Source organism: Lacerta agilis, chromosome 10, assembly GCF_009819535.1.
Source record: "Lacerta agilis isolate rLacAgi1 chromosome 10, rLacAgi1.pri, whole genome shotgun sequence".
Lineage (NCBI taxonomy): Eukaryota > Metazoa > Chordata > Lepidosauria > Squamata > Lacertidae > Lacerta > Lacerta agilis.
In genome coordinates this window covers 6,529,946-6,546,186 of record NC_046321.1, presented here as the reverse complement: position 1 = coordinate 6,546,186, position 16,241 = coordinate 6,529,946, and positions in this window count along the sequence as shown.

Here is a 16,241-nt window from a genome sequence, read left to right as displayed (position 1 = left end):
TTAGGGTTACAATGAAAAATCAAACAAAATTGAATTTCCCACACGCAAAGCAGTCTTACATGGCATTTTGTGCTTGGGTGCATATATTTGATCTCTCAGCTTTGTGTTGGATGTGACAGGCCACGCTTTGGCCTTTCCTCTAAATTACACATGAGTAGGGACGTGGGTGGCACTGTGGTCTAAACCACTGAGCCTCTTGGGCTTGCTGTTCAGAAGGTCGGCGGTTTGAATCCTCGCAATGGGGTGAGCTCCCGTTGGTCGGTCCCAGCTCCTGCCAACCTAGCAGTTCGAAAGCACACCAAAAAGTGCAAGTAGATAAATAGGTACCGCTCCGGCAGGAAGGTAAACGGTGTTTCCGTGCGCTGCTCTGGTTCGCCAGAAGCGGCTTAGTCATGCTGGCCACATGACCCGGAAAAATTGTCTGTGGGCAAACGGCGTCTCCCTTGGCCTGAAAACAAGATGAGCGCCGCAAGCCCAGAGTCGTGTGCGACTGGACTGAATTGTCAGGGGTCCTTTACCTTTACCTTTTAAGGAAAGGAATAGGACACAACTCATTCATTTTCAAAGGGATTTATGTGGCTGCACACCCTTCGTATTTATCCCAATATCAATCATGGAATCATAGAACTGTAGAATTGGAAGGGTCCCCAAGGGTCATCTAGTCCAACCCCCTTGCAATGCAGGAATCTAAATTCAAGTGTTTATGACAGATGGCCATCCAACCTCTACCTCAAAACCTCCAAGGAAGGAGAGTCCACCACCTTCCAAGGTGATCCATTCCAACGGGAAACAGTTCTTACCATCAGAAGGTTCTTCCTGATGTTTCTGTGGGGTCTCCTGACAACTCTCGACACCCTTAGCACACCCCAGTTCCCCCAGTATGGGGATACTATCATCACAGTAGTGTGATACCGCCTTAAATGCATGCCGTCAAAGTGCCACAGAAGACTCTTTGGCAGTGCACACATATATTTAAAGCCCACCTCTAAGAATGATCATAGAATCCTAGAATCCTAGAATCCTAGAATCCTAGAATCATAGAGTTGGAAGAGACCACAAGGGCCATCCAGTCCAACCCCCTGCCAAGCAGGAAACACCATCAAAGCATTCCTGACAGATGGCTGTCAAGCCTCCGCTTAAAGACCTCCAAAGAAGGAGACTCCACCACACTCCTTGGAAGCAAATTCCACTGTCGAACAGCTCTTACTGTCAGGAAGTTCTTCCTAATGTTTAGGTGGAATCATCTTTCTTGTAGTTTGAATCCATTGCCCCGTGTCCGCTTCTCTGGAGCAGCATAAAACAACCTTTCCCCCTCCTCTATATGACATCTTTTTCTATATTTGAACATGGCTATCATATCACCCCTTAACCTTCACTTCTCCAGGCTAAACATACCCAGCTCCCTAAGCCGTTCCTCATAAGGCAACGTTTCCAGGCCTTTGACCATTTTGGTTGCCCTCTTCTGGACACGTTCCAGCTTGTCAGTATCCTGGGAACTATAGTTTGCTAAGGGCGCTGAGAGTTGTCAGGACACTCTTCATCCTCTCATAGAGCTGTAGGTCCTGGCATTCCCTGAGAAAAGGGATTGAATGCTGATCTGGGAACTGTAGTTCTGTGGGGGGAATTAGGGTCCTTTCCATTCATCTAAAGCAGTGGTTCCCTAAGTAGGTGGCACTGCCCCCTAGGGGATGGTAGGATTATTGGGGGGGGGCTAAGAGGCAAGTTGGCAGCAGCAGACATACATGACTATCAGGTTTTGAAAATCTGATATCACTGGATCAGTTTTGCTGAACGAATTAAACCAAATGGCTTGAATTGGCTTTTGAGTAAACGTGCAATTAATCGTTACTGTTTTGAATTTCTTCGTGAATTTCATCATCTTCCTGAGCAGGTTGTGCAAACCGCTGTTCTGAACAACTTTTTAAATATATATATAGAGGAGGGGGCATTGGGGATGAGTTTATAGACCCAAGAGGGCAGCGGCCCAGAAAAGCTAGGGAGCCGAAAGTATGGATGGGTCTTTGTTGCCAAATAGCTGTTGCTCGAGGATAGCCGCCCCTGGTTGTACGAGGAAGACCTGGAGGGGTCGGCCGGGTTTCCTGACGGGTCCCTATTGCCAAAACTGTGTCCAGCTGGGCACCGTCTCTTCCTTCCAGAAATGATGCCAAGCTCGCTTTGGCAGCCCTCCGCAGCATTCTCCAGTCCCCCGCTGCCAGTGGCACCAGGCGCGTGGCGCCAATCTCTGGTTGTATCTCCCCTCTTCAAACACGGCTATCTCTTGGCAGGGGAATAATTGGCGTGTAAAGAAAGCTATTTGGGGAGCGGGGCGCCGCGATCCGCCGTCATATCTCCCTTCCTCCTAGTTTTGTTTGAGAACATTAGCGCCATGTAATTGCTGTAGGGAGAGGTGCGTGGCTGTGTTTTAATTAGAGATTAAAAGAGGGAGAACGGGGAGACAGCAGGCAGGGTGGCGGCGCAAACGTTCCTGCCACGGGGGAACCGTTTCAGAAGGGAGATTGTTTAATCTAACGCTTTGTAAATCAACCTGACTTTGCCTTTGGAGTGGCATTTGGAAATCAGGCAGGCATCCGGGTATATTTCACAGGGTTTGTCCTTTCGAGAGATGCGGCGACCTATACGGAGCTTGGTGGTGAAGAAGCTGGAGGATGCATGGCGGGTCTTGGACAGAGCCACCAGGTTGTCCATGATACAGGGGCAATGTTAGAGGGTTAGCCAGCCCCCCCCCAAGGCCCAGAAGATATCTGAAGGCACCCCCCCCCCGAATAGGAAAGGTTTTCAATGTTTAATGTTTTATTATGTTTTTCTATATGTTGCAAGCTGCCCAGAGTGGCGGGGGGGGGGACCTAGTCAGATGGATGGGGTAGAAATAAATAAATAAATAAAATGGCAGAAGTAAAGTTAAAAGTACCCCTGACCATTAGGTCCAGTCGCGGACGACTCTGGGGTTGCGCCCTCATCTCGCTCTATAGGCCAAGGGAGCCGGCGTTTGTCTGCAGACAGCTTCTGGGTCATGTGGCCAGCATGACAAAGCTGCTTCTGGCAAACCAGAGCAGCGCACGGAAACGCCGCTTACCTTCCCGCCGGAGCGGTACCTATTTATCTACTTGCACTTTGACGTGCTTTCGAACTGCTAGGTTGGCAGGAGCTGGGGCCGAGCAACGGGAGCTCACCGCATTGAACGGGGATTCGAACCGCTGACCTTCTGATCGGCAAGCCCCAGGCTCTGTGGTTTGGACCACAGTGCCACCCGCGTCCCTATAATAATGGAGTATGGCGTCCCTATTTTCATCTGAGGAATGTTGGAGAACATGCATCTGGAGAGCCACAGGTTCCACACCCCTCCTGTAGCGAAGCCTGATCCAGATTCACTTCTGGTTGGCCACAGGTTGCAGATGGAGACTGGTGCAAAATTAATCTGCAGGGACAGACACCCCCCCCACGACACCAAGATCACATCCAAAAATCTGCACTCTACTGCAGAATGTGCCACTTTTTAGCCATAATTCCCTCGCCCTGTCAATCACCACTCCTGTTTATGTATGGAGAGAAGGGTTGACTCGTTTGTTAGCCCAATGACCTTGCCGCTGAAGATTAATGAAGGTGCCTTGGGTCACAGCACAGGGAATGGGCGAAAGGGATACTTCTCTCGGCAAGTGCACACATCAAACTCAGCAGCGATTTCTGTTTCCATCTCTCATCTCTGCCCCAAAAAAACACCCTCCACCAAAATATAACAGATGACTGTGGCTAGCAGTGACCTGTGCAAGTGACCTGTATGTTAAATGAATGGCTGTTGCCCTCGCCTCGGCAATATCTCATGCTGCAATTCTTCTTTCATTTGATAGCAGGCAGGATGCATTGCATGGATACTAGTCACAGAATCGTAGAGTAGGAAGGGACCTCGATAGTCATCTAGCCCAACCCCCTGCGATGCAGGAATCTCAGCTGCAACTAATCCAGAATGTGGCAGCCAAACTGGTGACTGGGAGCGGCCTCTGAGACCATATAACAAGCGGTTCTGAAAAACCTACATTGGCTACCGGTACGTTTCCGAGCACAATTCAAAGTGTTGGTGCTGACCTTTAAAGCCCTAAACGGCCTCGACCCTGTATACCTGAAGGAGCGTCTCCACCCCCTTCATTCTGCCCAGACACTGAGGTCCAGCTCCGAGGGCATTCTGGTGGTTCCCTCCCTGCAAGAAGTGAGGCTACAAGGAACCAGGCAGAGGGTCTTCTCAGTAGTGGCACCCACCCTGTGGAACGCCCTCCCATCAGATGTCAAGGAAATAAACAACTATCTGACTTTCAGAAGACATCTGAAGCTAGCCCTCTTTAGGAAAAAAAGTTTTAATGTTTGAAGTTTCTTCTGTTGAAAGCCACCCAAAGAAGCATCGATGACAGATGGCCATCCAACCTCTGCTTAAATTCCTCCAAGAAGCGAGAGTCCATCAACTTCTGAGGAAGTCTGTTCCACTGTCAAACAGCTCTTACAGAAAGGTAGTTCCTGCAACCTTTGGCCCTGTTGACATTTCACAATGTTGTGTTGATCCTTGTAACCTGACGTTGGACAGACTCAAGGCTTACACTTTACCACTTGGGAACTGCTCCCTGGCCTGGGATCCAGAGACAGCTCTCCATAAGGTGCTTGTAACAAAGAGTCGTTCAGATCAGTCTGCGCAACAGAGGCAAGCTGTCACAGTCGCTCCAAACAGCTCTGTGTTCGAGTGACTGGCTCTGCTGCCAGGTTCATTGATATTGTTTCACATGCCCCAATATCAGAGCAACGAGAGACTCAGGTAGTGCCTGTACTCAGTGGCATAACATGGTGGCCCACAGGGGCTGTTGCCCCGGGGCGCAAAATTGTTAGGGGTGCCAAATTTCAACTCCTGGTGCTGCCTCAATACAGCCATGCACTTCCATTGCTGGGCTCCATTGAAAATGGTTTCCCCACACAAACCAGGATGTGACCTCTCCAGACAACAGAATGACTCTTCTTTTCTTATGTCTGGCTATGATCTCCTGGGTGAGGCAGACGCCGTTAGGCAGTTGAATGTGCATGCATGCTCTGTCCGTTTCCCTCCCTCCCACCTCCACATGACCCTGGGCACTGGCAACCCATGCTATGCCACTGTCCGTGCTTTGCCACCTGTTGAACTGCTTCTAAGTAAGAAGGCAAGGCAGCTGCGGCAGTACCCCATTTGCCCTAATGGACCAGCTTCAGCCTTGATGGAGAAGCTGCTGGTTAGGGTGGAACCCAGGTGGACAAAATCAATACCTGTTTGCTGGAAATCGTAAATGGGCAGAGTGCTGTTGTGCTCAGGTCCTGCTTTCGGGTGTCCCCCCCCCAGGCATCTAGTTGGCCATTGTGAGAAAAGGAGAAATGTAAAGTACTACACTTGGGCAAAAAAAAAATGAAAGGCACAAATACAGGATGGGTGACACCTGGCTTGAGAGCAGTACATGTGAAAATGATCTAGGAGTCTTGGTAGACCACAAACTTGACATGAGTCTACAGTGTGATGCAGCAGCTAAAAAAGCCAATGCAATTCTGGGCTGCATCAATAGGAGTATAGCGTCTAGATCAAGGGAAGTAATATTACCACTATATTCTGCTCTGGTCAGACCTCACCTGGAATACTGTGTCCAGTTCTGGGCACCACAGTTCAAGAAGGATACTGACAAGCTGGAACGTGTCCAGAAGAGGGCAACCAAAATGGTCAAAGGCCTGGAAACAATGCCTTATGAGGAACGGCTTAGGGAGCTGGGTATGTTTAGCCTGGAGAAGAAAAGGTTAAGGGGTGATATGATAGCCATGTTCAAATATATAAAAGGATGTCATATAGAGGAGGGTGAAAGGTTGTTTTCTGCTGCTCCAGAGAAGCGGACACGGGGCAATGGATTCAAACTACAAGAAAGCAGATTCCACCTAAACATTAGGAAGAACTTCCTGACAGGGGGAGCTGTTCGGCAGTGGAATTTGCTGCCAAGGAGTGTGGTGGAGTCTCCTTCTTTGGAGGTCTTTAAGCAGAGGCTTGACAGCCATCTGTCAGGAATGCTTTGATGGTGTTTCCTGCTTGGCAGGGGGTTGGACTGGATGGCCCTTGTAGTCTCTTCCAACTCTATGATTCTATGATTCTATGATTGCTAAGCAAGTTGGGCCATTGGCTTGATCCAACAGGGCTCTTCGTGTGTTTCCATGACTTTTTGTATGTTTCTACACTGCATTGAATGAGTGGGCTGGTGGGTACAGGTGAGCTGATTGGATGGATTCCTACCATTAGACCAGCTCCTTCTCTTCGGGAATTTGCTGAAGTCACATCTCAGAATGTTTCTACCGCACATTTTGAAGCGGCAAGCAGCGAGAAGAAATCGGCAGGGATATTTATAGAGAGGCAATCCATAAATCAGATCCTTGAAAAGTCCCCAGTAATAGCTAGCTAATTGCATGCAGGATTCTTTTGTGTTAAAAGCAGTCAAAGACGTTTTGCCTTGATGACTCTTCATAGGCGGGGAAAGGGGAGGAAAATATATTTGCTGTAACTATTCTAATCCACACTGATCTCACCTGCCTTTGGGCGGATTAGTTTGATGAAGTGATTTAAATGACTAATAGACCATAAGTAACTTATTGGGAATTTTCTGAAGAAGCCACGGATTCGAAGGATATTCTCTTTCAGCTGAGTTGCATAGCAAAGTGTATCCTACCTCTTGTTAAAAATATATTTTGCTTCCCACCCCCCACTTCCTGCACCCCCACCCCCACTGTTTTAAGTTGAGGAGCATCTTCTCAGGCCGTTCCCTTGGGGATTTGTAAGGAGGAAACTGATTTAAGCCACTGGGTTGGTTTCTATTCTCTCCAGTCTGAAAGGCCGCATCCACCCCTACAAACCCACTGGGGGTATTTGGATTGGCAGAGGGGCGCTCAGAAGTGCAGAGAGCAGCAGCCCAGGAACAGGTCTTCTCTGTGGCAATCCCTAAATTGTGGGACCCCCTCCCCACAGCCCCCACTGTTTGCTGAAGATTGATCTCACAGAATAATAAAACGGTAGAGCTTGTAGTACAACCCCCTGCTATGCAGGAGTCATAAGAATACAGTGGTACCTATGGTTACGTACTTAATTTGTTCTAGAGGTCCGTTCTTAACCTGAAACTGTTCTTAACCTGAAGCACCACTTTAGGTGCTGTGGGTTAAACTACTGAGCCTAGGACTTGCCGATCAGAAGGTTGGCGGTTCGAATCCCCGTGACGGGGTGAGCTCCTGTTGCTCAAAAACTGTCCATTGCAAAGTAGGAGCCTGGGTCACCATCACAAAAGGATGTCTAGACTAGAGAAACAACTGGTGGCAAAAAAAAAAAAAATACTTGTTGACTTTTTGCTCTTATGTATGGGGTGGACACGGGTGGCACTGTGGGTTAAACCACGGAGCTTAGGGCTTGCCGATCGGAAGGTCGGCGGTTCGAATCCCCTCGACGGGGTGAGCTCCTGTTGCTCGGTCCCTGCTCCTGCCAACCTAGCAGTTCGAAAGCACGGGAAGGTAAACAGTGTTTCCATGTGCTGCTCTAGTTCGCCACGTCGGTGTTTTGATACAACAGCGCAACGTGATAATTAGATCAATTCCACAATACCTCCTAATATCTCGGCGCAGATTCTGCCTCCCTGCTTTTTCTTCTCCTGAGTGCGAGAACATGAAAGCAGAGAAGGGAAAGAAGACCAGCAGCCAAAATTGAGAATAATTTCCTCAAAGGTTGGTACACTGCGTGGAAAACTCCAGTCTGTTAATATAAGCAGCCTGCGATCGTAGCACGGGGAATCGTAATTAACTCCTTTTGAGTCGGGGCATGAAAAGAGGTTTAAAAATTCAATTTTTCAATATTTTCCTTTGACAAGAGGGAGGTGCACATCATTGGAGATTATTTCATTTTAAAGGGGTAGCAGCAGTAGGGAGGTGGACTGCAGTGTGAGGAGGAATTGGAGGGGCAAGGGGTTTGCTGATAACCTGTACCCACCCACCTTGCGGTGACCAACAACAACCACAGTTTAAAAGATACAAAACTTGGAAAAACTTTCCAAACAACAGGAAAGCCTTATCAAAAAATGTCTTCTGCAGAGGCCAAAAAGAAAAAGAAAAAAAAAGGGGGGGAAGCACAGTGAAAGCACCTGCTTGATATCCAGTGGCAGGGAGTTCCAAAGTGTCGATGCTGCCACACTAAATGATCAAGTTCTTACAGATGTGGTGCAGGTATTATGTGGGACCTGTTAAAAGTGCCAGTTTGCCTGATTGAAATGGATGAGTGGACACATGTGGGGTTAATAATAATAATAATAATAATAATAATAATATGCAAGACAGGCATTTAAGGAATGACTCCTATTTGTCAAAATACAGTAGCAGGCTGCATTTCAATAATGACCTCAGACTATGTCTGACAACCCTGAAACCCTGCATTTGACCTAAAAGGTAAAGGTAAAGGGACCCCTGACCATTAGGTCCGGTTGCAGATGACTCTGGATTTGCAGCGCTCATCTCGCTTTACTGGCCGAGGGAGCCGGCGTACAGCTTCTGGGTCATGTGGCCAGCATGACTAAGCCGCTTCTGGTGAACCAGAGCAGCACACGGAAACACTGTTTACCTTCCCGCCGGAGCAGTACCTATTTATCTACTTGCACTTTGACGTGCTTTTGAACTGCTAGGTTGGCAGGAGCAGGGACCGAGCAACGGGAGCTCACTCCGTTGTGGGATTTTAAACCGCCAACCTTCTGACCGGCAAGCCCTAGGCTCTGTGGTTTAACCCACAGCTCCACCTACTCATTGGCAAAACGAAAACTCCTCCATCCTACTGAAGCTTGCCCAAATAGACTTTCTCGTGGAACTAAAACAGAGGGAAACAACATATGCCTCACCCTGAGCTCCATGGAGGGCAGGCAGGACCAGTGCTAGGGTTTCTTGCGCCCTAGGAAGACCACATTCTGCCGCCCCCCGCCCGCCAAAGCCTGCTTTAGCGGGAGCCAGGGGGTGGTGTAGGGGGTAAGCAGCACCTCTCCCCTACATCGGAGAAGCTGCTGCTAGCCTGTCTGCCCCCCTGCCCAAGCCTGGACAGTGCCCTCTCCATTTTGGCGCCCTAGGCAATTGCCTAGTTCGCCTTAATGGACGCGCCGACCCTTAGGGCAGGCACAAAAGTAAAACTGAACTGGTGCTCCATGGGGGATCGTGAGCCCGGGGGGGGGGGATCGTGAGCCCGGCCATCTCCTTTTCTCTCTCTTCTCAAAATGCCGGACTCTCTTCACCCCCCAAAAAGTCCACACCAAGAAGGGGAGGGGAAGGAAGGAAGGCACATGCTTTCAAATGTGTGTGTTGAAATATGTCAGAGCCCGTGACATTTTTAATATCAATTATCGCTGCATTGAAAACATTTACAGGACTGTGACTGACATTCTCCATTACTCCTCGGTTGCTTTCAGCGGGGCGAAATTGGCAGCTGTTTAGACAGTTCCAATTTATGGGCACAATTTTCGGCATAGAATTTGCAGGGTGCCCTGGCAATTTTTATAAATTAAAAAAATAATAATAATGTTATTTTATATATAATAAAATAAGGGGGCCAGGCTTTTCTTACAAACCCAAGGAATAAAACCAGCTCCAGAATTCCTCAGAAAAGCAAGTCAAATGAGTCCTTGTAAAATGGTTCCACATATATAGGAAAGCGGCAAATCATGCACAGCGATTGCAATCCTATTTACTGGGAAGCAAGGAGCAGTTTCATTTTTAGGGCTGTGATTTCGAGGGTGATTAACGTTTTCCCCGTCCGTTTTCTCAATGCCATGCATTATTGTGTAAAGTTCTATTTCCTGGCATTGTTGGACTCCAACTCCGATCATCCCTGGCATTAGCAGCCGACATGAAAAACAACTGCCTGTAAGGTACAAGGAGGGTTCTGACATGTCTAGGAAAATATGGGTTGAGCAAATTGTTTTTCATGGATTGTGGGTTGGATGAAACATGGTAGGGCAAAGGGGTGGCAGAAGGTGACTGAGTAGAGGGTGAATGGCTTAGAATATGTACAATAGCTACATAGTGAGCATCCCGATTGAAATGCTCTCGCAAACTCTTTGGACAGCATATCAAGAAGGATACTGACAAGCTGGAACATGTCCAGAGGAGGGCAACCAAAATGGTCAAAGGCCTGGAAACGATGCCTTATGAGGAACGGCTTAGGAAGCTGGGTATGTTTAGCCTGGAGAAGAGAAGGTTAAGGGGTGATATGATAGCCATGTTCAAATATATAAAAGGATGTCATATAGAGGAGGGTGAAAGGTTGTTTTCTGCTGTTCCAGAGAAGCGTACATGGTGCAATGAATTCAAACTACAAGAAAGAAGATTCCACCTAAACATTAGGAAGAACTTCCTGACAGTAAGAGCTGTTCGGCAGTGGAATTTGCTGCCAAGGAGTGTGGTGGAGTCTCCTTCTTTGGAGGTCTTTAAGCGGAGGCTTGACAGCCATCTGTCAGGAATGCTTTGATGGTGTTTCCTGCTTGGCAGGGGGTTGGACTGGATGGCCCTTGGGGTCTCTTCCAACTCTAGGATTCTATGACTCTGTCTGGTAATGCATTCCTACTGGGTTTCCAAAACTTGGTTCTCCAGCTGCTTTCGGACTCCAGCTCCCATCATCCCCAGCTAGCAGGACCAGTGGTCAAGGATGATGGGAACTGTAGCCCCAAACAGTCGGATACTCATGTTTGGGAAAAGGTAAACGTAAAGGACTCCTGGACAGTTAAGTCCAGTCAAAGGCAACTATGGGATTGTGGTTCTCATCTCACTTTCAGGCTGAGGGAGCCGGTGTTTGTCTGCAGACAGCTTCCCAGGTCATGTGGCTAGCATGACTAAACTGCTTCTGGTGCAACGGGACATCGCGACGAGTTCCAGAGCGCACGGAAATGCCGTTTAGCTTCCTGCCGCAGCAGTACCTATTTATCTACTTGTGTTGGTATGATTTTCTTGGTGTTAGTGCTGACCATTAAAACCCTAAACGGCCCTGGCCCAGTGTACCTGAAGGAGCATCTCCACCCCCATTGTTCGGCCCGGACACTGAGGTCCAGCTCCGAGGGCCTTCTGGCAGTTCCCTCATTGCAAGAAGTGAGGTTACAGGGAACCAGGCAGAGGGCCTTCTCGGTGGTGGCACCTGCCCTGTGAAACGCCCTCTCATCAGATGTCAAGGAAATAAACAACTATCTGAAATTTAGAAGACATCTGAAGGCAACCCTGTTTTATTGTGTTTCGATAATCTGTTGGGAGCCACCCAGAGTGGCTGGGGAGGACCGGCCAGATGGATGGGGATATAAATATTATTATTATTATTATTATTATTATTATTATTATTATTATTATTATTATTTAATAGTAGTAACTGACAACTATCAAACACATTTGGGACTTCAAGCAGGGTGTGTGAGGGGTGGGGCTTAAAGAGAGAGGGTGTGGCCTGGGACATATCCAAGGACCAAAAAGATGGACAGAGACCCATGTAGATATGATCCCCTAAGGGTTGACTCCATGAAGACATTGAGCAGAACATGTCAAGGTCCCTCCAACGTATGCAAGTTCCCTTGTCGTGCTTCGGTTGTGTGAGAAGAGTTCTAGTTGCAAACAGTTACATTTTAATGATTAGAGTACCAATTAGTATGCAAACCGTTCGGCAAACATTGGATTAGAACTTCTTCTTTTTTAAAAAGAAGAAACAGCTTATTTTTCTTGCTGACTTAAATTGCCTGGATTCAAAATCAATCCCCGCGTTAGAGGAATGATTATTCACCGCATGTCGCGGCAATAGCCGTTCAAATGATACGAGCTTTTCCATTTGGCACACTTTTCAAAAAGTGCTAACCTGTTGCCTGTAGGTGTGAACTGTCAGCCTGGGGCAAACATCGCTTTCTGTTCCCACTTTCCAAATTAAACCGCTGTCCAGATGAGAAAAGGGTGGGTGTTGTCTTCTCTCTGAATAATTCTGTTGGGAGGTGTGGAGAGAAAGGCTGCTTTGTTAAAAGCAATGGCTGCAGACTCAAGCCTGGAAGGGAGCAAGTTAACTCTGCTGGAACTTGAATTACCAGCACCCAGTGGCGGAGCTTCATGCTCTGGCACCAGGGGGTCTAGAACAGGTGGGGGCATGGCTGGGCATGGCACACATCCTGGAGGCGTGGCTCCCTGTGCGTGCAGGGGGCAGCCCCGATGGCACCCCACCGAGATCGCGCTGCCGGGGGGTGGGGCGCTCTCCCCGCACCCCTCTTCCTCTGCCAGTGCCAGCACCCCAGTCCTGAAATTATGGAATGGGAAGTTTGCAACAGGCTCTGGAGTGGCATTTGCTGGGGAACTACAGTGGAAGTCCTATTGAGCTAGTGTCTTGCCTGTGGGCTTCCTTCTCCCACATTCCCAATCATAGAATTGTAGAGTTGGAAGGGACTCAAAGGGTCCTCTAGTCTGACCCCTTTCAATGCAGGAGTCTCGGCTAAGGAATCCGTAACAGATGGCCATCCAAACTCTGCTTTAAAAACTCCAAGGACGGAGAGTCCACCACCTTTTGAGGGAGTCCGTTCCATTGCCAAAAAGCTCTTACTGTAAGAAAGTTATTCCTAATGTTTAGTCAGAATATTCTTTCTTGTCCTTTGGTTTGGAGCAGCCCAGCCTAATTTTTTAAATACCAGTTGCTCCACAGGAGGGTTCTCTTTTGCACCAATCCTGCTTGCAGATTTCGCTCAAGCCTCTGGTTGGCCATTGTGAAAACAGGATGCTGGACTAGGTGGGCCCATGCTCCTCTGATGTTTTTTTTTTATAAAAAAAAATGCTGACTCTTCTTCATGCATGCTAACTTGCCATGGTTTTATTCAGTGCTGTTTTTCTAGAAAAAGAGGTGCCAGAACCCACCATGAACACTTTCCTTGTCGAAGAAGAAGAAGAAGAAGAAGAAGAAGAAGAAGAAGAAGAAGAAGAAGAAGAAGAAGAGGAGGAGTTTGGATTTGATATCCCGCTTTATCACTACCCGAAGGAGTCTCAGAGCGGCTCACATTCTCCCTTTCCCTTCCTCCCCCCCACAACAAACACTCTGTGAGGTGAGTGGGGCTGGGAGACTTCAGAGAAGTGTGACTAGCCCAAGGTCACCCAGCAGCTGCATGTGGAGGAGCGGGGACGCGAACCCGGTTCACCTGATTGTGAGTCTACCGCTCTTAACCACTACACACTTAACCACTACACCATAAGGGCAATGGTGCCCACCTCAGAAGTGCCAGAACTGAGTTCTGCCAGAGAAAAAGCCTTGGTTATATTGCTATTCTTTTGCAGAGCTTTTTCTCAGCCGGAACTGGCCAGAGCTAAGTTCCAGCACCTCTCAAGTTGGCACCATTGCCATTACAAGAGAGCAAGGGAGGCGTTTCATTGTGAGTTCCGGCACCTCTTTTTCTTGAAAAATAGCACTGATTTTACGAAGGGATTGCTCACTCTCCATCTCAAAAGTCATTTGGTCTTAGAGATCCACCTTCCCACAAATTTCATTATTTTATGTCCCACGTTTGCCAAAATCAAACAATCAAAATAAAATTCAACAAGGTCCTGCTTCCCTCTCACTGCCAAGATAAAGACAGTAGAACAGTTTGTCCATTAAATAGCTACATAGATTAATCACAGCAAAAGATAACTGTTTGCCCAGGAGTCAGAAACATTCCAAAATGACCACACACACGCGCACACACACAGGCACAAACAACCAACTGTGGTTGGAGGATTAGTGACCTCTCTCATTTAAATCTACCAACTTTCTTTTCCATTTCAAACCTTTCTCTCCTGCCCAGTTTCACAAATCCTTGATTTATTTTAAGCTTCTCGGGGAAGGATGGAAAGATTGCGAACTGGAGGACGGCAAATGCAATTAAAACGGAGGAGAAAGCCGGACTCTCCTTTGTAATCACTGCTTCCGGAAAAGCAATATGCTGTGGATTAGAGCGCTTCGGGGCCCGAGCGGAACCATATGGCTTGTCTCTGCTCATTCCCCCTTAAATCCTGACATTTTGCAGCTGTCAAGATAAAGCTGTTTAGACGAGCAACATTGTCGTTTGTTTATAGGGAAATAATATGTAGCGGGTTATGATTAATCAAGGTGTCTAAAACCTGCTGCAGGCCCTGCAAAGAGATTGAGTTTTGCAGCTAGGAATTTTGTCTCTCGAATTACTAACTTCATTTCTCTCTGCTCATACACCCCCCCCTTAACCCCGTGCCGCCTCCTTCCTGCCGCGCTGTTTGCTCTCCCGCTTTGTAATCATTTCTGGATGAAACAGCGCGGCGCCCTGGAAGCCCGTCTCCCTGCCACAGGTGGAACCTGTTGAGCACATGTCTGCACAGGGGAAAAAAATCAGAAAACACAGAGAGAGAGGATCAAAAGGGGATTCTGTGCCCATGCCTAGGTGTGTGCAGCAGAATGTTTTTTTGGGGGAATCGCCCTTGAGGGTTCAAGAACAGAGGCTCACAATAAAGTCTCAGTCAGCCAGATATTATTCAGCAAGCAGAGCCGGAACAGATCCCGTTTGCATCTATAAGTACCACTGCACACTGAAACAGAAGTCACCAGGCCCTTATATATCTCGGTGAGGTTGATGGACTGGTCTGTTTCAGTGTATCTGAAGAAGTGTGCAAGCACACGAAAGCTCATACCAAGAACAAACTTATTTATCTCTAAGGTGCTACTGGAAGGATTTTTTTAAATTTTGTTTTGACTATGGCAGTCCAACATGGCTACCTACCTGTAGATGAGCAGGGTATAAATAATAAAATTATTTTAATATGATTATGATGATGGGATTGTTGTTGTTGTTCAGTCGTTCAGTCGTGTCCGACTCTTCGTGACCCCATGGACCAGAGCACGCCAGGCACGCCTATCTTTCACTGCCTCCCACAGTTTGGCCAAACTATCCTATCCCATCAAGATGATGGGATAGGAGTCCCTATTTTCAATTGAGAAATGTTGGAGGGGAGGATATACAAATGGGAACAATGGAAGGGTCTCCGCCTGCCCCATTCTCCCCAGAAACCAAGGCCGTTATTCATGCATCCTGATCAGGGCCGTCTTTACCCAGGGGTGCAAGGGATGCGGGGCACCCGGGCGCCAAATCCTAGGGGGCACCAGGTGCTCGCTGCTGAAGCCACCTAAGCTCTTAACCATCTACCTGTTATGAAATAATAAACAATTTTGATCAAGCTAGAAAAACAAAATACATATTGTCAGGGATTTGCCTTCTCCTCGTGAAGAGAGCCCAGCGGGAGGTCCTACTCATGAGGAGAGCCTGGGCGGGAGTACTCCTCGCAGGGAGAGCGGGGAAGGTGATCCTGCTAGTGGGGAGGATCAGGGTAGGGAACCTCCTCGAGAGGAGGTCTTGCTCAGGTACAAGGAGCCCCAGCCACTGCTGTCATCTGACTCCTCTCAAAGCCCATCGCCAGAGCTCTCTCCCGCGGAAGAGGAGGAGGAGGAGGAGGAGCAGAGGGTCAGGGATGCTGGGCAGAGACCCAGCAACGCCAGCCAGAGGCGATCAGAGGGGGAGTTGCAGCTTCCGGTGCCAGCACAGCATCGGGGGGTCAGGGGACACAGAAGACGTCGTTTCAGGATGCCAAGGTTTTGGTGCTGGGCAGGAAACAGGAGAGGGGCACTTCCGGATTCTGCAAGTGACTGAGCGGTCATGTTTTTAGCTAGCTCTGCACTGTAAATAGTTATGCACAATAGAGTAATCTTTAGTGTAAGAGGACTCTGTCGTTACTCATGAGCAACACCGCGGTGTACCCTGACACATATATACCTAGGTACAGTATTACCGAAATGTATGCCTATTGTTTCACAAAAGGACTTTCTACTTTGTGAGCTCATTTACCAAAGACTCGCCATGCCAGCAGCGACTCTTGTCATTCACAACGGCGGCACTTGACTCAACGACGGGGCTTGTCATTCTCAACTACGCCGTGCACGCAAAATTAACTCTTACATCAAAATATTATGTTGCATATTGTATTGAGCTGTCATGCGGCAGTGGGGTCAGGGGCACCTTTGACAAGTAGGTGCCTAAACAATACTTATACCTGAAGGAGCGTCTCCACCCCCATCGTTCAGCCCGGACACTGAGATCCAGTGCTGAGGGCCTTTTGGCAGTTCCCTCATTGCAAGAGGTGAGGTTACAGGGAACCAGACAGAGGGCCTT